This window comes from Homarus americanus, unplaced genomic scaffold (assembly GCF_018991925.1).
Source record: "Homarus americanus isolate GMGI-L3 unplaced genomic scaffold, GMGI_Hamer_2.0 scaffold51859, whole genome shotgun sequence".
In the NCBI taxonomy this organism is placed as follows: domain Eukaryota; kingdom Metazoa; phylum Arthropoda; class Malacostraca; order Decapoda; family Nephropidae; genus Homarus; species Homarus americanus.
Window position 1 is genome coordinate 2,142,353 of NW_024711292.1, and position 21,528 is coordinate 2,163,880.

Genomic DNA, 21,528 nt, shown 5'->3' on the forward strand with positions numbered 1-21,528 from the left:
TCTACCCAAATTCTCCCCGACACAGATATGGCGGTCAAAATGGCGTCGAAAATACACTGAGACTCGACTATATGTATATTTAAGGGGTTGATGTTGCTGGGGGTTCCAGTGACAAAGGATCAATGTTGGGAGAGTTACCACGAACAACCTATTGCTAATTTGACCTAAAGTAAAAATAAATCAATCTAACTAACCTTAATTAACTAATCTGACTAAGCTAATCTAACCTGACTAACTTGAGGTTAATATTCTGACTAAATTAACCTAATTTAACCTAACTAACTTGAGGTAAATAATCTGACCTAACTATTCAAGGCTAATTAAACTAATTAACTATAAAAAACGTAATAATCTTAACCTACGTAATTAATCCTAACTACCTTAACCTACCTTAAACAAAACTAATTTAATCCAACTTAATCGGAGTGAAACTACTTAATCTAAACTAACTTACCAAACTTAACCTAACTTACTTAACCTAACCTAATTAACTTAACTAAACTAACTTCACATATGTCAAGTTAGGTTAGGTTAGGTTAGGTTAGGTTAGGCCGGGTTGGGTTAGGTTAGGTTAGGTTAGGTTGGGTTGGGTTGGGTTAGGTTAGGTTCGTTTAGTGGTCGTGTTCGTGGTACTTTATTAACATAGTGAGACTTAAGGTGCTGACCACTGATGGTTATACCGGGAATTACCTGACCCCCCCCCCCTCTTTCTCCTCCTACCTCCCTCCCTCTGTTTAATGACCCAACAAGCTCCTGGGGTGTAGTGGAGGTGGAGTGATGGGGGAGATGGGGCGAGGAGTGGAGGGGGGGGGGGTTCGGGGAGGGTGGAGGGGTTGAAGGGGGGGGGTAATATAAGTCTTGACGTCATACAAACGAGTCCCGTCCTTAATTAGCCTTTAGTGAGGGAGGAAAACCCCTGAAGAAGAGAACGTTGAAGGATGAAGAAGCAGGGGCCATATTTCTTCCCTTTGTATCCATTGTTACGTGTCTGTCTTCAATACGACTTGCGCACAAGAATAGTCTTTTGTTATTCCCCAACAAAAACATTCTCAACTTTGACGACATTTTAGTATCAAGCGCTGGGTCATTGTTGCTGCCGTTAACACCACAAGCGCCGCCATGATAGTTGAGGATTCGATCGTTTATTGTTTTGGTTCACGTTGCGGATTCGATCGTTTATTGTTTTGGTTCACGTTGCGGATTCGACCGTTTATTGTTTTGGTTCACGTTGCGGATTCGATCGTTTATTGTTTTGGTTCACGTTGCTGGGGGGTATTAAAATAAATAAAATGGCGTCAGTGTTCGTAGCCTGAGGTTAAATGTGTATAAACTGTGACAAAGGTATGATAAAAGGCGTGTGTTGTGTAATCTACCACAAGTTCCAGCTACCTCACGCAGGGTAGCGACGTACGATAAATTGTGGAAAAAAACAATAAATTCCGGTATCTGGCAGCTCGTGGTGCGATTCTTTTGTTTCCCGCCGACAGTCTTTTGTTACTTATCATGACGCGAGCCAGTTTTGTTTCTCCGGGGACGTTCGATTGCCTGCCTTACTGGCTTCGTCCGGCATTCCTCATACTCAGTAACTTACACTACAGCGTCAAATAACTAACACCAATAAACATCACTACATCACCACAGCTGGAGAAAATATATACACCAGAAATGAACAGATATTTGTCTGTTTGGGAGTGACATGTTGCTAGTGAAGTCGCTCAAGACAGTCGAGACGAGACATTTTGAGTGAATAGTTCCATAGAAGCTGATCGGTTCCTCCCCCCTTCCTCCCACCTCCGCTACTATTATGTTCACCCCTCACTATCTCTCTTACTCACTGTCTCTCTTGTTCATTCTCTTACTCTCTGTCTCTCAAAGGCTACTGTCTCTTAGTCACTCTTTTATCCACTGTTTTGTTTCTTGTTCGTCGTTTCTCTTACTCATCGTCTCTCTCTCATTCACTGTCTCTCTTACTTTCACCAACACTTAAATTTCACCTAGTGGCATTTATTGCGTTTCTTTGTATCGTCGTTTATCAATAATTCTTTGTTAATCGTTTGCTTCTTATTTCTCCCAAAACATTATTTGTCATGCTTCAATATAAACCTGCCTAAGCTGTTTATACACCTGCCTAAGCTGTTTATACACCTGCCTAAGCTGTTTATACACCTGCCTAAGCTGTTTATACACCTGCCTAAGCTGCGTGTTTTACTCCTGCCTAAGCTGTTTAGAATACACTTGTCTAAACTGTTTATACACCCTTCTAAACTGTTTAGTTATACACCTGTCCCACCTGTTTACATCTGCCTAACCTTCTTAACTAAAAAAAACACCTCAAGAATATTGATTTTTAATAGCGTACAAGAAATTATTTGTTCATATCTTAATATTTAACGTTTTATTAGAGTATATAGTAGCAACATGACCTCCTGCTATACTATGTGAGATAACACACACATGGGCACTGTAAGTTGTGTTGGCCGAGTGGTTACAAAGCTCGCCTCCTCTCTCCTAAGGGTCTCGCTGGTTCGTGACCGGGGCGCCTCCAGTCGACCAAACTGTGAATGGGTACCTGACTTTAATTTAATAATGACGATCGAGTATACAGGTTGGTGTTGATCATGTTGTCTCCTTGTGCATCCAGGGTTAGTATTTACTCTACTGTACCCACACTGATCACAAGAATAAATAATAAGTTCAAGTTTATGTACCACCATTTTGTCTTTTATCTTCACTAATGACTTTCTCTTGTAATAATTAACCATGTCAATATCATTATTTTATTATTTTTTTCTTATGTTTACACCTGTTCAAACTTCAGGGTCTTAATTAGTGTTGAATTGAATGGTCTTTGGAATATATTGTTGCATGTGTGTGAATTATTATCTATGTTTTAGTGTTTTAATTGATGAAAATAGGAAAATCCATAATGTTGTTTATCTTATATTGTCTAAAATCATGTGAAATAACATTCTTGGTGATTAGAAATTTTCGGTTATACGACTTTAGACTTTTAGTTAAACGATGGTTAATAATTCTGGCATAAGAAATTCCTGACGCACTCGTAAATCAACAAAAACAACAACAATAACCACCATCAATAACAACACAAATAACAACAAAAACCACACCACCACCACCACCAATAACAACAACAACAACAACACCGCTTCCATCATAAACACACTAACAGAAGTCTTACATAATTATAATTTGAACTATTTTGCATTACTTTAACACCTTCGGCAACTCAATACAATCCACTAGTTCTTATTAAGTACAGGTGTGTGTGTGTGTGCGTGTGTGTGTGTGCGCGCCTGCCACGTTATCAAGTACAGTTTATAATCGCAACATAAAACACAAACACACACACACACACACAATTCGATCACTTATTTCAAAACAATGTTATCTGAAGGTATTTACACTGGAGTCTGCCTGTCTGCCTTCCGACCTAACTACCAGCCTTTTCCATCTGCCTGCTTGGGTACCTGCCTTTCTACCTGTCTATCTGCCTGCTTGAGTGATCGACGTATTGCCTGTCTACCTGACTAATCAACTGAGTAACTGTCTCACTACCAGCCTCTCTCTCTCTCTCTCTCTCTCTCTCACCAATAACATAGTTGTGATTTACATTTATTAATATATGGATAAATATATAACTATAATATAAAACTAAACTCGACTTAAAAATCACTCCCAAATATAATTACACATACTGTATAATACTTATCATAATTACTAATATAACTTAAACAATTAATTAGACTTTTAGTGTTCATTTCGACATTAACAATACTATTCATAATAGTGATGTTTAATTACAGGTTGATTTGAAAATAAAGTCATTAACTATCATATTAAAATAGGTTTAATGATAATGATTCAATAATGATGATGGAATATTATTTTTTTTTTACCTTATTGAAAAAAAAATAAAAAAAAATTATTAATGGAAAAAAAAAATTCGTTTCTAATCTTAACATGAGAATTTATTTAAGAGAAAACTCCAAGGAAATATAAGAGAATTAAACCTTTAATCTGTGGCGTATATATCAGACAAGGCATCCATAAAGAAGGGTTAAGTTGTGGAGTATATTTCTCTCTCTCTCTCTCTCTCTCTCTCTCTCCGAATAAGGAAATTATTAGTAGAGAAAGCAAAAGATCTTACGCCAACACACACACACACGGTAAGAGGAAAGAGAAAGATAGAAAGAGAAAGAGAGAGAGAAAGAGAAAGAGAGAGAGACTAGAGAAAGGGAGAGGAAGCAAACAAAGCACGATTTTGCTTTCGTGTGCTTTTCACGGGGAGTTCTTTGTTATGTGACCCTGATATATCTGACTCAACCAGAGCGCCGCCCCTTTGTCGCCCCAGTAATAAATAGATTATACTCGTTTTTGTGTTGTGTTGTGTATAAGGCAGGTTGTTGTGTTGTGTTGTGTTGTGTTGTGTATAAGACAGGTTGTGGTGGAGGTGTTGTTGTGTTGTGTTGTGTATAAGACAGGTTGTGGTGGAGGTGTTGTTGTGTTGTGTTGTGTATAAGACAGGTTGTGGTGGAGGTGTTAAGGTGTTGTGTTTCTCCTGATTGTCTCTTTTTTTCTTTGATCATCTCTTTCATTTTCTTTTCCTTTATAATGTTTCCTCTCTCTCTCTCTCTCTTGGGAATATTTTCACTGTAGGATATCTAAAGATTCAAAGATTCCTAAGTATATCTACACACACACACACACACACACACACACACATACACTCTAGATGAGGCTATCTGAGCTGAGTGGTGCTTGAAACCGTATAATAATAATAATAATAATAATAATAATAATAATAATAATAATAATAATAATAATAATAATAATAATAATAATAATAATAATAATAATAATAATAATAATAATAATAGGATTATTGAAAAAATTGAGCGATTATAAAATTACATACAACTATATTAGGGAGCGGGCCATTTGACGAAAGCTTTCAGTGGTTAGATTAAGTTACATTAGGTTAGGTGTCGAACAGTTAACATGTGGGTGAATCTGAGGTGGGTGGTGGTTCTATCCTAAAGTGATAGATGAAGACAAAATGATGAGACAGAACTGAGAGGGTCAGTGTGTGTGTGTGTGTGTGTGTAAGAGGGATTGTACTTTCCCGTCTACTCTTAGGTCAGTGTCCCCTCCCCCCCACCACGCTCACTATTACCAAGCAAAACGCCTGGCCTACACACCCCCCTAGGTCCTACACCACCTCTACCACTCCCTCGCCTTACACTGAACGATACACATAACTGAAGCAAAAAAAAAAAAATCCTGTTAACGTTTGAGAGTGTGGACCTTACCACGACTACGCGCCGCTAAATGTGTGGAAACGTTTAATACAATATATGTCCTTAATATCCATAAACGTTGATACTCGATATAAAAAAACGTAAATGTTTGTGATCTATAAGACAAACGTTTATCAAGATACAGCCACTACCACAACAATACACTCTGGTTGTTGTGGGAGGGTTGAGAAATCATAGAGTCCTGTCGAGTTTCTTGAACGATGTGAATGAAAAACGTTGAAAGGAAAAAAAAAATATCGTTCGTGATATGTTTGACAATATTTACTCTCCCACCACTCACCTAAACCCTCCATTAACCTCTTAAATAAAAAAAATAAATAAACAAAAGAAAAGTGTAAAAATCTATACAGGTACTCTAACGCCTCATTCAGTGTCACGTCCACCCAGATAGCACTCTCCAGTCTGGCTCTCTCTCCCTCCCATATCCTACCATAACAACAACAAGCTCTGACGAACATGAAAGGACTCTTTTCTTTCTTTCTTTCTTTCTCTCTCTCTCTCTCTCTCTCTCTCTCTCTCTCTCTCTCTCTACCTCTCTCTTTCTCTCTTTGAACGAAATGTGGAGACAAAAAACTGAAAAAAGTAAAAGAAAAAAGAAAGGCTGCCCCGCCACATCAGGCCGCCATTGTAGCCGCCATCACTTTTTATTCAGTGTGTGACAATCGAAGGTGCGTACGTCAACTTTTTACTGTGTCGACCCTCGCTCTCAACACTCCTGGCTCCTGGCCGGCTTATCTCTCTCTCTCTCTCTTTCAGTGCAGGCTGTCTCACTCATTTACTTTCTTTATTCTGTCTGTGTATGTATGGATGTCTCACCCTACCCCCTACTCTCTCTCTCTCTCTCTCTCTCTCTCTCTCTCTCTCCCACACACACAAACACTGAAACAAAAGCACCGTGTATCGTTAACCAGCATTAATTACCCATTTACCTGGTGGTTGTTTCATTTTACCTGGCCGGAGTGAACCTGACTCGACTCACCACGGGTCACCTCTACGCTTCTGTTGTTCGCACCGCCAATCTGCCCCCCACAAATTTTCCCAACGATAACAAACAGAACATAATGGCGAACGTGTTATGTGATCTAACAAAACCAGGTGGTGGACTTTGGTTACGTAAACACGACACCCCGGTGATTCGCAATGAACTATGAACAGTGAACAATGAACTGCGGTTTAATTGTCTCAATCGCATAAAAAAATTTAACGAAAGGATATGGAATATGCCTCTTTTGGGGGGTATTGGATCTTTTACAAATATGTGAATGCATAGATTGATAGAGAGATAGATATACAAATAGACAGACAGACAGACAGACAGACAGGCAGAATTACGGGTAAAAAGAGATGAATATATAGTAGACAGAGACTAGCTGATAAATAGGTAGATAGAGAGAGTATAAGAAAAGAGAGATTAATCACCACCATCTAGGAGAGAGAGAGAGAGAGACAAACTATATAGATATATCAACATCTACGTATGCAAAGAACGTTATCTCACAAGTCGCTTACATATTTTGGGTGAAGATCGTGTGAATGCCGGTATTGTACCAGCAACATTGTCCTCACTTGTTTATGTCCGAGGACAATGTTGTAATACAAACACTCACGCGAGATCCACAAAAAATATGTCAAGTCCGTTGGTATACATTTCTTTTTGAGACATTGTGTAATGGTCAGCATGCTCACCTCGCAAGCGAGTGGACCCGGGTTCGATCCCCGGGCTGGGTAAACTATGGGCAAGTTTCTTTACGTCATTTGCCTGTCTACCCAGCAGTAATTGGGAGCCTGGATGTTAACCGATTTGCGGATCGTGTTCTGGGGTAATAGTTAGCCAGTACAGTTGGTGAGCTGTCCGGTCTTCTCGGACTATTCCTTGACACTGGGTCATGCAACTCGTTAACTTAGGGTGTGGTTGTTGTGTTGGCAACAGCTTCTACACCTTAAGCAAATTCACGCCAAGGTGGCCCTTGGGCCGGCCATCCTCGTTACACGAGGGGCAACCATTATATTATTATTATATAAACACACATCACCTTATTATTGATATATAACACGTAAATCATTAAAAGTTTCCAAAAGAGAAGAATCCAAGTCTTGGTAAACGGTGTGTCGTGTCGTGTCTTGTTCTTACCTTTAGTCGCAACCAAGGAAAACAACAACATTATTATCTTACCTTACCCCTCCACCCCCCAAGGTCAAGTGGCCATTTGTAGATTAGGACTAAGATATTTTTGTGTTATTTAGTTTATAAAGAAGGATCCAACCACGAAAATTGAGTTACCATTCCCCCACACCAAGAATAGTTATATAGGAGTGTGCCATGAACAGCCCAAACTTTGTCGTCCTGTCAAAAAAAAAAGCGAAAGTGAAAGAAAGAAAAAAGTTGTTAATGATGAAAATACCTGAAAAGACGTGACAAATTGAATGATGATCCCAGAGACCTGACAAGAGGGTTTACTGTTAACTGTATACCAATCTGTCGGTACACATGGTAGGCAGTGACTCAGAATATAAAGCTAGATGCCCATTCTCAACTAGGTGGAACGAGAGACCCTTAGGACGAAAGTAGAGTGTTGTATCCACTCAGCGACTGCTCCCCACCCATTAACAGACGTGAGGAATCCAAAGAACAAGATGACTGTTTTACAATAAGAGAAAACTATTAAGAATTAATAAATCGCAGTTCATTTGGTTCAGCCCCACAGCTTACAGTCGTCAGCCGCGGGAACTCAACTGCAGTAAAAACTACATAAAAATCATCTGAATGAATTTTCTCCCCAAGGATAACATATTTGATTTACTTCCCAGTGATTTTTAGTCTGGTGAAGAATATTATACTCTCTCTCTCTCTCTCTCTCTCTCTCTCTCTCTCTCTCTCAAGGTCCAGACTCCAATATACGTAATCAAACAAAAGACAAAATAAATATCTTACAGGTCTTTAAACATCTTACATCACACACACACACACACACACACACACACACACACACACACACACACACACACACAAATTAAATTTACCTCCGCGAGTTAATGAATTTTGTTATGGCCCCGTAGCTATCATCCTTTATAAGCTGTCACGAGTGTGGAGTGAACTGAGTAACATATCAAACAAAGGAAGAAATAACCAGGAAAAGAAAACAAGAGAAGAAACAGAAGCAAAAAAAACATAAAAAAACAGGAAATATCTTTAAAAAAAAACATCAACTTAACACAACGCTCAGCCATGTTACGATTATTATTATCATCCACTTCTGTATCTACATTTTTCTGACTAAATAAACAGTATCAATATCAACAACTGAACACATAATATATTCATGAATCACTAAACCCCATGTTGTTGTATAAAGCTTCATGGTGTTTCACTAAGGCGAGTCAAAAGGTTCATTCACATTAACACTAACACATATAGTATGAGTCAACTAGATCTCCACAATCATCCTTCTGTCATTAAGTAAAGTGTCACCTCCTCCTGCTCTGATTGCATTCATTTATCATCGTAACCTCTCTCTCTCTCTCTCTCTCTCTCTCTCATATCTTTAACTACGTTGTCGTAAATCTTTCTCACCAGCCCTCATCACCAGCTCTCACCACCCGTTCCTCAACAGCCCTTATCAGTCCCTCATAATTCCCTCATCAGCCCTTCTAATACACCCAAGTTTCAGCTCCACACGTAAGACCTTAAACGAGATGCCTGTATACAACTCTACTCTCATTTCTCTTATTGATTACCATTTTTAAGATCCCATTTCTTCTTCCTTACATTATTGATTTAGTATTTTTCATCTTTATAAATTTATCTCATGTACATGTAAAATTAATTCATATCCATCAGGTTCTATTTATTTATTATCATTAGATATTATATTATATTTTCAACAAAACGTCAATTAAAAAAAAAAAAACCTCTTGGTAACCTCTAACACACATTATCATTAAACAAGGTCAACACTACCCTACAAGACCCTTCCATTTTACACCTTATCAAGCGAGTTCGAACAGTCTATAAACACAAGCCTATAGTTTCCTTGTCGCCCCTAAGCTTCCCACTACAACCAGCCAACGTGTTCCGTGTTCCGTAGCTTTGTGAGGTTTGTTTACAGTTTTTACACCGTTACTTAATATCTCACTAAATTGCCTTACATACTCACAAAATTGTTTATCCCTGTATGATTCTTACACACTGATAGTTTCTCTACTTTTATACAGGGGGAGCAATAGTATGTGCCCTTGGTTCATTCCTCTGGTAGTCTTATGCACGATGGTCCTTGTAGACATATTGTAAACGCACCATGATTTATTACTCTATCCTGCCTTTTCCTTATTTTAGTGATGTTATCTCTTATCTCTATCCTGTTTTATCTGTTTTCTCCTGTTATGTATAGTTCTGCTGTTTCATTATCTCCTCTTTCTCTCGTCTTTTATCAAATACCTGTAATTCTCATCATCTTTCTTCTGTCTTAACATGCTCTTCACCACTCCTTTATTTATCTCCTTCTACACGAGTTTATCATTTTCTTTGAAGTTTTTATTTATCTTTTTGTTTTTCTTTGGCTGAAATACTCATCTACTCTTCTCTTGCCGACTTCTTATTTTAAAAGTTGGGTTTTAAATTTTGTGTTCCATTTTTAGCTTCAACATGAGCTCTTTAGGTGACTCACTCACTCACTTACTCACTGCCCGGAGACTGCCTTAGACTCACTCACTCACTCACTCACTGACGGAGAAGTGCAGTACGACTAAGCTCTTACCTGTTCATTAGCTGCTGACAAAACCAAACACATTTATCTTAACCAATTCTTTACTTTTCCTCACCTGCTCTAATGCCATCAGTCCGCACATGATATTATTTCACATAGTCACTTCTCACACACACACACACACTCACTCTCTCTCTCACACACACACACACACACACACACACTAAAAACATAACCCTCAAGATATCTTCGACACTTTAGATATCTTTCCAACAGACCCCACCAAAAAATGTCCCCAAGATATCTTCAGAGCTTCGAGATATCTTGGAGTCCTCGGCCTTAGTGTTGCTCGACTGCGGCAATTATCTGTCGTCTGGCCGAACAAAGGAACTTGTCGATGTATATATAGACCAGGCGAACAATACCTCCCGGGGTTCCTACACGCTCTTTGGACACCATCACGAGTCCTGATTGTTGGTAAACGAAGGACCTCTGCCACTCCTACGAAGAGATGGTCCTACTAAACGAAGACAGGAAAGAAGAGAAGGAGAGAGCGAGAAAGAGAATTAAGTGTGTTTTAGATTTCCTATGTAATTAGAATGATGGTGATATGAAAGGGTTGAGAGAGAGAGAGAGAGAGAGAGAGAGAGAGAGAGAGAGAGAGAGAGAGAGAGAAAGAGAGAGAGAGAGAGAGAGAGAGAAAGAGAGAGAGAGAGAGAGAGAAAGAGAGAGAGAGAGAGAAAGAGAGAGAAAGAGAGAGAGAGAGAGAAGAGAGAGAGAGAGAGAGAGAGAGAGAGAGAGAGAGAGAGAGAGAGAGAGAGAGAGAGAGAGAGAGAGAGAGAGAGAGAGAGAGAGAGGCTTGTTACATAACCAGCCTCTCTCCAGTTAAAGTTCTGACTCCTGGCAATGAGGCTTCACCACTAAGGCTCTTAAGAATAATGCGAAGCCTCGAAAGGATAGTGTGAAGCCTCCACTAACCCTAACAACCCACCACCCTAACAACCCAAGCGCACTAACAACTCTCCCTACACATCTTAACAACCTACCACACCCAATCACTTCAAACTACCCCTGATTAACCCCAATTCTAACCCTCAACTACACCACCCCACCCCACCCCACCCCCCACACCCAATTCACAAACAGCTATCAACAGGCCCTACCGAAATCATCTCCTTGGGCTACCTGATTGGTTCTCAGTGGCGAACAGTAGCAATACGCTCCGCCCCTCATCCCAGCCAATCAGCGCGAAGAATGGGGGAACCACTTGAGGACAGGGGACAGGGGCAGTTCACCTCGTAGTCTCTCGTCATTGTGTGTCACTTAACAACCACTTGGAGGTCATTAGAGGCAATAATGAACTCGTCTCCAACAGAAAGAGAAAGAGAGAGAGAGAGACAGAGAGAGAGAGAGAGACAGAGACAGAGACAGAGAGAGGTGGGGTAATAAATACAGATAAAGAGAGAACGATTGATAAATATAAAGAAAAAAAAGAAAATAGAAAACATTCGAAGGAGCAAAAGAGAGAAATATTGATAGAGAGAAAGAGAGCGAACGATGTTATGTGGCGGTGAGCGTAAAGAAGTGAGAGTCAGGAGAGGTTGACCGCGGCTGTGAGAGAGACCCTGAGTTGTGAGACGGCAAGTTATTTTCTTATGTAAGTGTTATGTATGTGTGAGAGAGAGAGAGAGAGAGAGAGAGAGAGAGAGAGAGAGAGAGAGAGAGAGAGAGAGAGAGAGAGACCATAAGAGAAAGGAAGATAAGAAAATGAGTGAGAGAGATAGAAACATAATGACGGGCAGATGGAAATGAGAGAAAGAGAGAGAGAGAGGTAGTAAACTTAGACCAATTTCTTCACAACTCCTTGAACCGTACGATATGTTCTCCCCGACGACCGGCACCAACTGTTTTTGCCAGCCGTACGACGAGTTTCATGTGTAATTAATATACAACAAGTACGGCGGAAAAAAACACACGAGGAAAGGAAAAACAACACCTGGGGAGGAAAAATAACACCTGGGGAGGAAAAATAACACCTGAGGCGGAAAAACATCACCTGGGGCGGAAAAATAACACCTGAGGCGGAAAAACATCACCTGGGGCGGAAAAATAACACCTGAGGCGGAAAAACAACACCTGGGGCGGAAAAACAACACCTGAGGCGGAAAACACCTGAGGCGGATTAAAACATTAAAAATAAAAAGTAATGAATAACAGATGGAATTAGCAGGAGGAACCAACAAGCAGGTGGAACTTGCAGGCGGAACTGACTAATAGGTGGAACAGATTAGCAGATGGAACTACTAGGTGGAATTGACAAGCAGGTGGAATTAGCAGGTGGAACTGACTAGCAGGTGGAACTACTAGGTGGAATTGACAAGCAGGTGGAACTAGCAAGTGGAACTGACTAGCAGGTGGAATTCACAAGCAGGTGGAACGGACTAGTAGGAGAACAATTGAGCAGTGTTACCAAGAATAAGAGAACAATGAAACAGTGTTACCAAGAGGAATACGACAGAATCAGTGTTACCAAGAAGAAAACAATGGGACAGTGTTACCAAGAGGAAGACAATAGAAGTGTTACCAATAAAATAACAGTAATACCATAAAAGACGATAAATAACTGACAGTATTACCAAGAAAAACGACTGAGCTATTTACACTATTGCCAGAAGAAAAAAAATAATTGACAGTATTACCAAAACTTCAACATTCATTAAGAGTGTTGCCAAAACCAAGGTTGCTAGAGTGACCAGACGATACACAAACATTAGCAGTGTTACCAGAAGAGGAAAGACCTTGATTGGCAGCCTGTTAAGTGGTAAATTGACAGTACTGACAGTTTAGAAGTGACAGGAGGAACAGTGATGAAAGCGCGGTGATTATTATTCTTGTTTAGATGAAAGAGAGAGAGAGAGAGAGAGAGAGAGAGAGAGAGAGAGAGAGTTAGTTCTACTCAAAACCAACAGACAAGCGAGATATACAGGTAATAAATCATAGAAAAATAAACAAGAAATATGGATTAGAAATAAAATAATAAAAGAAAATATGATAAATTTTGATAAATAAATCAGGAATGGTGGAGGGGTTTAAATAAGAGACCGGGAATAAAGACTAAAAAAAAAGAAAAGAATAAATTAAAAAAATAAGAAACCAAATATTCATAACAAAAAAATTGATGACCAAAAAAAAAAAAAAGCTTAGTAAATAAAGTTATCTACGGTAAGAAGAAAAAGATCAATGTAAAGAAACTCAACAAGAACACAAAAGACCCTACAAAAAAAAAATCCGGATTTATAAGAGAAAAAAATTAATAAAAATGAGGAGATTTCACAGAAGTCAGCGCGTTGGCAACTTGTCTCTTGAGTTGACGGTTAGGATTAACGGCGCAGCACATCAAAAGACCCTCTGTCAGAATTAGTGTCGTGGCCATTGACTGTCTATGCCTGCCAGCCTCCCTAAAGCTTATTAAGGACAGCTAATCACTACGCCAATATTAAGATCCCTCGCTTGACTCGGACTCAGTTGGTGAGCTAATATTGAAATCCTCATATGACTGTTTTTTTCATATGGTGATTTTCGCGGGTAAGATTTGATTTTTGGAGCCAATATTGAGAGATTTCATACATTTACAAATTTCTTCTCCATTATGTTAGTTTTTTCTTGTTTTCATCATTGTTTAGTTTTAACTCTCATCCCACCAACTAAAGTTATCGTATGAGGTAATTAGCGTCCCATGTACTGTAGTTATCTTCCAATTAACACCGCACTTAATAACCAGACCACCAGGTAAATAAAACTGATCTTTTACTCCTAAGTTTCAAACCAATAACATTCTAACACAACGTTCACTGTATTTCACATTCCTAATAACACTTCATTAACCTCTACGACAACCAATGACCATGTGTCCGTACTTATTTACATGTGTGTACTCTTATTTACATGCGTGTACTCTTATTTACATGTGTGTACTCTTATTTACATGTGTGTACTCTTATTTGCATGTGTGTACTCGTATTTACATGTGTGTACTGTTATTTACATGTGTGTACTCTTATTTACACGTGTGTACTCTTATTTGCATGTGTGTACTCGTATTTACATGTGTGTACTCTTATTTGCATGTGTGTACTCGTATTTACATGTGTGTACTCTTATTTGCATGTGTGTACTCGTATTTACATGTGTGTACTGTTATTTACATGTGTGTACTCTTATTTACATGTGTGTACTCTTATTTGCATGTGTGTACTCGTATTTACATGTGTGTACTGTTATTTACACGTGTGTACTCTTATTTACATGAGTGTACTCTTATTTACATGTGTGTACTCTTATTTACATGAGTGTACTCGTATTTACATGTGTGTACTCTTATTTACATGCGTGTACTCTTATTTACATGAGTGTACTCGTATTTACACGTGTGTACTCTTATTTACATGTGTGTACTCTTATTTACATGTGTGTACTCGTATTTACATGTGTGTACTGTTATTTACATGTGTGTACTCTTATTTACACGTGTGTACTCTTATTTACATGTGTGTACTCTTATTTGCATGTGTACTCGTATTTACATGTGTGTACTATTTCATATGTGTACTCTATTTACACGTGTACTCTTATTTAATGCATTTATTTGCATGTGTACTGTATTTACATGTGTACTGTTATTTACATGTGTGTACTCTTATTTACACGTGTGTACTCTTATTTGCATGTGTGTACTCTTATTTGCATGTGTGTACTCGTATTTACATGTGTGTACTGTTATTTACATGTGTGTACTCTTATTTACACGTGTGTACTCTTATTTACATGTGTGTACTCTTATTTGCATGTGTGTACTCGTATTTACATGTGTGTACTCTTATTTACACGTGTGTACTCTTATTTACATGTGTGTACTCTTATTTGCATGTGTGTACTCTTATTTACATGTGTGTACTGTTATTTACATGTGTGTACTCTTATTTACACGTGTGTACTCTTATATACAACTTATATTCTTCCATTAAATAATTCTAAACACTTGAAGCCAAAATCTCACGAGAATGTGATCCTTAGAGAGAAATGTGTGTGTGTGTGTGTGTGTGTGTGTGTGTGTGTGTGTGTGTAATGAATGCATCTTGATTTTCAATGGGTTATAAATTGGTTGCCATACCAGGTTCTCCGTCGCTTATTTCAAGTGATTAATAGTCTTAAAAACCTGATTCCACCAATTACTTCTATTTGACTTTTGTCTCTCTCTCTCTCTCTCTCTCTCTCTCTCTCTCTCTCTCTCTCTCCAGTTACATCTTAAAGTGATCAAGTTATGTGACAAACTTCTCCCAAGACAGGATACGGTACACTGAAACCTCTATTTAACGGACTATTTGGAGAAAAAAAGTCCCTTATATCGAGGGTCTGTTAGATGACACGTCCATCTAACGAATTTTATATAGATGAAAGTCCGTTACATTCAGGTGTCCGTTAAATATTAAACCCATATAACGGATTATGTCGAGAAATAAATCCGTTATAAGAGGAATTCGTTGTACACTAAAACTACACCACGTCGATAATAATAATAATAATAATAATAATAATGACAATAATAATAATAATAATAACAATAATAACAATAACAATAACAATAATAATAATAATAATAATAATAATAATAATAATAATAATAATAATAATAATATTGTAAATAAACTAAATTAACAAAATAAACTTTAAAGTCACGAAATTTTACAAAATATATAATAAACTAGAATAAAACTTAAAATGTAATCACAAATAAATTAAACTAAAGTGTAATGGATTAATAATGAGATGATATAAAGAAATAAAATTATATTAAATGAATGGAAGTGACCGAGAATAAATGAGGTTAATGAACTTATAAAAAGATAATTTCTTCAGGTTTGTGGGAGCGTCGTTCTCGTTAGCGTTCTAGTCATCGTCCTCGTCATCGTTCTCGTCATCGTTCTCGTCATTGTTCTCGTCATCGTTCTAGTCATCGCTCTCGTCCTCGTCCTAATCATCGTTCTCGTCATCGTTCTCGTCATCGTTCTCGTCATTGTTCTCGTCATCGTTCTCGTCATCGTTCTCGTCATCGTTCTCGTCATCGTTCTCGTCATCGTTCTCGTCATCGTTCTAGTCATCGCTCTCGTCCTCGTCCTAATCATCGTTCTCGTCCTCGTTCTCGTCATCGTCCTCGTTGTGGCGCAGCAGGTGTGGGAGGAGACAACTGCACCACATTACTCAACAGGAAAAGAAATTATCCAAACATTTTCTCTTCCTTCGTGTGTGTGGTATTGTGTGACGCTTGTTCCACGGTGGTACAATGGTGACGTGGATATGTTGTTCCACGGTGGTACAATGGTGACGTGGATATGTTGTTCCACGGTGGTACAATGGTGACGTGGATATATTGTTCCACGGTGGTACAATGGTGACGTGGATATATTGTTCCACGGTGGTACAATGGTGACGTGGATATGTTGTTCCACGGTGGTACAATGGTGATAAGGCACATTGGAATTAACACTATAGATGAGAAATAAAAACACTGGCAATTAATTCCTCTCTCTCTCTCTCTCTCTCTCTCTCTCTCTCTCTCTCTCTCTCTCTCTCCCTCTCTCTCTCTCTCTCTCTAATACCTCAATAGAGCGAGTTAAAGAGAACAGTACCCCACATAGTAACTCATACAGACAACTTATTTCACCCTCACCTGCGTTCAGTATGTATACAGGTGTTCTGAACAGCGCTGGTTCATAAATCGACACAGGTTCTATCAAACTAACAGATGTTCTAAACTGTGCACGTGTTCTAAATAATGTTCTATATAACGCAACAGGTATTCTAAAGACCATCATATACTCTATGAAACTAAGAGTGTTTTAAGAGCACATTTTCTATAAACACCAAAGAGCGTTAATAAAAAAAAAATAAGATTGATTTATTATCGATTGATAATATAAAACACATATTTGGTTTAGAAACGTGTAGGCGTTGGAGGGAATACTGGTGAAAATAAACTCCCTTCACTAAAAGAATATAATACCAATTGACCCTAAAGTTTGGATCAACAGAGACAAAACACACCTTAAGCTTTATTTAATGACAGAAAAACACTCGTCACTAGTTACTCCTAAAATAATAAAACATAAATAACAAAAAATAAATATCATTTCTACAAACCTCATCATTAGCGGGTATTCTAAAGTTTGTGATCTCTGAGCTCTGTAATATTAACAAAACAACGTGAATTCTATATAAATTTTATTATGTTTGTGGTGCGGTGACTGTGTGGATAAAGTTCTTCACCATCTCCTGTCCTAATGATCGCTGGTTCACGCAGAAGATAACCCCCCCCCCCCCCCCCTTCCCTAGTCCATCCATAGCTATAAAGAACGATGTTGACCTAAGAAACACAACAGCCCCTGACACATACCTTGGTCACACCTGTACCGACAACATCTGTATTCTTGAGACCATTACCAGGACTTGAGACTCCCCCTACAGTGTGAATATTTTCGTGTGATCTGTTACCTGTGGTTGTGGGTTACAGATATGAGGAACTGTGGAGTGGTGAGGTACTGCTGACATTTTTTTTTACACACACACTCACACACACACTATCTCTGACTCCCCCATACTAGGTGTCTGTTGTACCCGAACAAGAAACGCCAATACGTTAAAGGGTCAGGAGACACTCGGCAATGACGTGTGATTATAAATTGAAATAAATAAATAAGAAAAGAGAGAAAATGAAATATATGAAGAAATAAGAATAAGATGAAATAACAACAACAAAAAATATGTCTTCTCTAATATTGTTGACATAGACACAAAATTATCACTAAAATCCGTCCAATATCCGTGCAGAGTGAACGTTTCCACACACCCCAGCGAACACATCAAACACTTCCAGCGAACGCAAAAAAAAAAAAGGAAAAATAAAAAAATAAAGCGAGAATGTATTTCCAAATCGGAGATATTCTTTCTCCTCCGACCCTAGAAGCGATCAAAACAAGGTCTCATTCATCGACACGCGTTTATTCATCTATTCATCAACCCATCATAATCAATTCATTGGGATGTTTTGCAACTTTGAAAATGAAGGTTGTATTCAATGGTGGAGAGAGGCGAGGCCTTTGCCCGTCCCCGGCCCGCCAGTTCAATAGAATCACTCGTTCGTTATCGGCTCAATAATCCAACATTGGTCAATAGTGTTTTCATGAAAGCTGGACGATCTGATAAGGTGGACACACTCACAGGGTAACCCCCAGCGACCGGTCTCTGGATAACCTCTTCTCCCCACCAACAGGAGAGAAGGGGTTGAGGGGGGGAAGGAGGCTTTACTGTTATTTAAGGGGAAGTCTGTTTCATTGTAAGGGGTTGCTTAAGGGGGTTCATGGTGTAACTTTTCAATAATGAAAGAGGTGGAACTTACTGTACAGCGAAGGGATTTTCTAAGGGGTTGGGGGAAGGGTGATGCTAGAGGTAAGTATGAAGGGGAGGGGGAGAGGTTTAAGGAGTTGGGGTGGGGTTGAGTTAAAACTGATTTCAAGGGGGGAGGGGTAAAGGGTTCATTGGTGTTCACAGTGACAGGTTTTCTAAAGGGTGAGGGGATGGGAATTGAGTTTTCTAAGAGGGGATGAGGATATAAGGGGTTTTCTAAGGGTTGAGACATCCTGTTTGAGGGTTCTCTGGTGAATAGTAAAGGGGAAGGGGGTTTACTAAGCAAGAACGACAATAAAAGGGTATTCTAGTGGGGGAGAGGAGGGAGGGAGAAAAGGGGGGTTAAGAGTGAGGGTTTTCAAGGGTGTTTGTGTGTGGTTCTGAGGAAAGGTGAAAAGCGCTGTAACGCTGCAGTGTGTCTGTTTCCCCTCGTTGTGGGTGTATCCAGGGAGAAGAGATGTAGAATTAGAGGCAGGGACGGCGTGTAAAAAAGAGTGAAAGGGACTGAAGGGAGAGAGAAAAGCAGTGGATAAGGGGGTAGGGAAACAGGAGGGGTGAGAGGAAGGTAGAGCGATTGAAGGGAGGGAAGAGAAGAGGTATAAGAGATAGGGTGAAGTAAGAGAGAGAAAGAGGAATAGGTTTGAGGGGCGGGATATTAGAATAAGGGAGAGAAGGGGAGAATATGGTAAGAATAGGAGATGAAGGGAAGGATGACATACAAGGGGAGGGCAAGTTAACGGTGGAGAGTAAGGGAATGATAACGTAGGGGAGGAAGAGCAGTGAATAAAGTAGAGTAAGTTTAAATGAAGGTTGTAGTCACAGCTTGAGTTACTGTCAGTGTGCGTGTGCGTGTGTGTGTGCGTGTGTGTGTGTGTGTGTGTGTGTGTGTGTGTGCTTTTTCTTAAATGATCATAAGGTCTTCAAAACATCATCCTCACTATTATTTGTTGGTGCATAAACCTGTATTGTTACCAAGTCCAAGGGTTTAGCATTTTACCTGACTCACAAAACTCTTTATCTGACACTGCCCGATATCCCTTTACTCTGTTTAACTTCTGGTTTACAAGAATTCCAACACCTCTTTCGTGCTTTTCGCCATCTGAAATATATGAAGTCAAAATCTTCACCACTAATGCTATTTAAACCTGTCCTTATTTCACTTAATCCCACAATGTCCCACTGTAATCTTTTCATTTCCCTACGAACATCCACTACCCCCCCACAGCATCCTAATATAACGTCCTTACACCTTCCATGTTCCTATATTGACTTTGTGTTTGTTCATTCTTAAACTTTCTGAAGTTGTGTTTAATGTCCAGGGTTTTTTAATTTGCTCAGACAGGTCTTGCTAGGTCTCGGTGGCACACTGCCCTGAGGCATGGGAGGCAGTGCGGTTGAACCTTATAGTGACGATGATCCAACAGGAACTCTCGAAAATCGTTTAGTGTGTCTACCCATGGCTGTTCAGGGGCAGATGCCCAAACATTTCCTCTTTAAAAGTTAATTAATAAGGAGAAGAAAAAGTTGCAAATGAGCTATGGGAGGAAGAGGCCGCTCATACTTTACTCTGATAGAGGACCAACCCATCACCTAATATTATATATATATATATATATATATATATATATATATATATATATATATATATATATATATATATATATATAATAGATCAAGAGCAATACAATAACTTTATAATATTTTAAACCCTCAGCAACACAATTACTGTAACATCAACAAACGAGATTTTGTGAAAACTTTCAACCCGTCTTGGCCAGACCATCGTCAGGGCCTCCTGCTGCGACTCCCGCCCTTGCTCCCTCCTTCACGAGGGCGGAGTTGGCTCCACCCGGCACCAGGCTCCACCTAACAAAGGTGCCATTGAGGAATCACCTATTGCGTGACCCCGGATAAAAGACGAGACCCGGGTCATGTGAGAGTTTGAAGACAGCCCGTCAATGGCGGATGAGCTGGTGAGCCACGCAGGCCTCACTTAGGCTTGCATATATATATATATATATATATATATATATATATATATATATATATATATATATATATATATATATATATATATATATAAAATCAAACATACAAATACACACGAATACATTATATCACATACACACACAAGCCTGACGATCATACACACAAAGGCATCATGAACTACTACAGTATATTGACTTAACGTGACATATACGTTCATCCACACACAGTTCTTTCTTCATCCTCATCTATCTGTCTGTCTTTTGTTTCTCCCCCAATTGTTTGAATAATAGCCAATGCCATCAATAACACATCAACGGGCCGTACAATAGCAACGGAAGGAGGAGAGAGAGAGAGAGAGAGAGAGAGAGTGGAGGAAAGAAGGAATTAAAAAGAAAGAAGGAATTAAAGAGGGAGAGAAAAAGAGGACGAAAATGGGAGGGAGAAGGAAAAGAGAAAACCAGGAGAAGGGAATAGGGAGGAAGAGAAAGAATAAGTTGAGGAAAAAAATAAAGGGAGAAGCGGAAAGGGAGAGTATTCAAGGGAGGAAAAAGGAGTGAAAATAATGGAATAAGGGAGGTAAGGGACAGGAGGGGAGAAAAAAGGGGGAAGGGGAGAGTGAAGGAGATAGAAAAGGGTGTTCAGAAGGAAAGATACAGTAAAGGGGGGGAGAATGCGAGAGGGAGAGGAAAATGGGAGAGAAAAGAAAGGGAGAGTGAGGGTAAAGGGAGATGAGAGGTAGAGCAGGGGAGAGGGGGGGGGGGTGGACACGTCAAGGGGAGTTACTATTCATATTAAAATAGGCTGGATCACCCTGGACGTGGTGTGATGTTCCCCCTCCCTCCCTCCCTCCCTTCCTTCCTCTCTCCCTCCCTCCCTCCCTAGCCTGAGATGCCTTCCATGATAACTCTTCTGCCCTTAGTGGATGGGGAATGGGAGGGAGGGATAAGGTGGGTAAGAAGGGGGAGATGGGAAGGAGGGGAAGAAAGGGAGAGAGATGAAAAAGAGGGAGAGAAAAGTAGGGAGATGAAGGGAGTAGA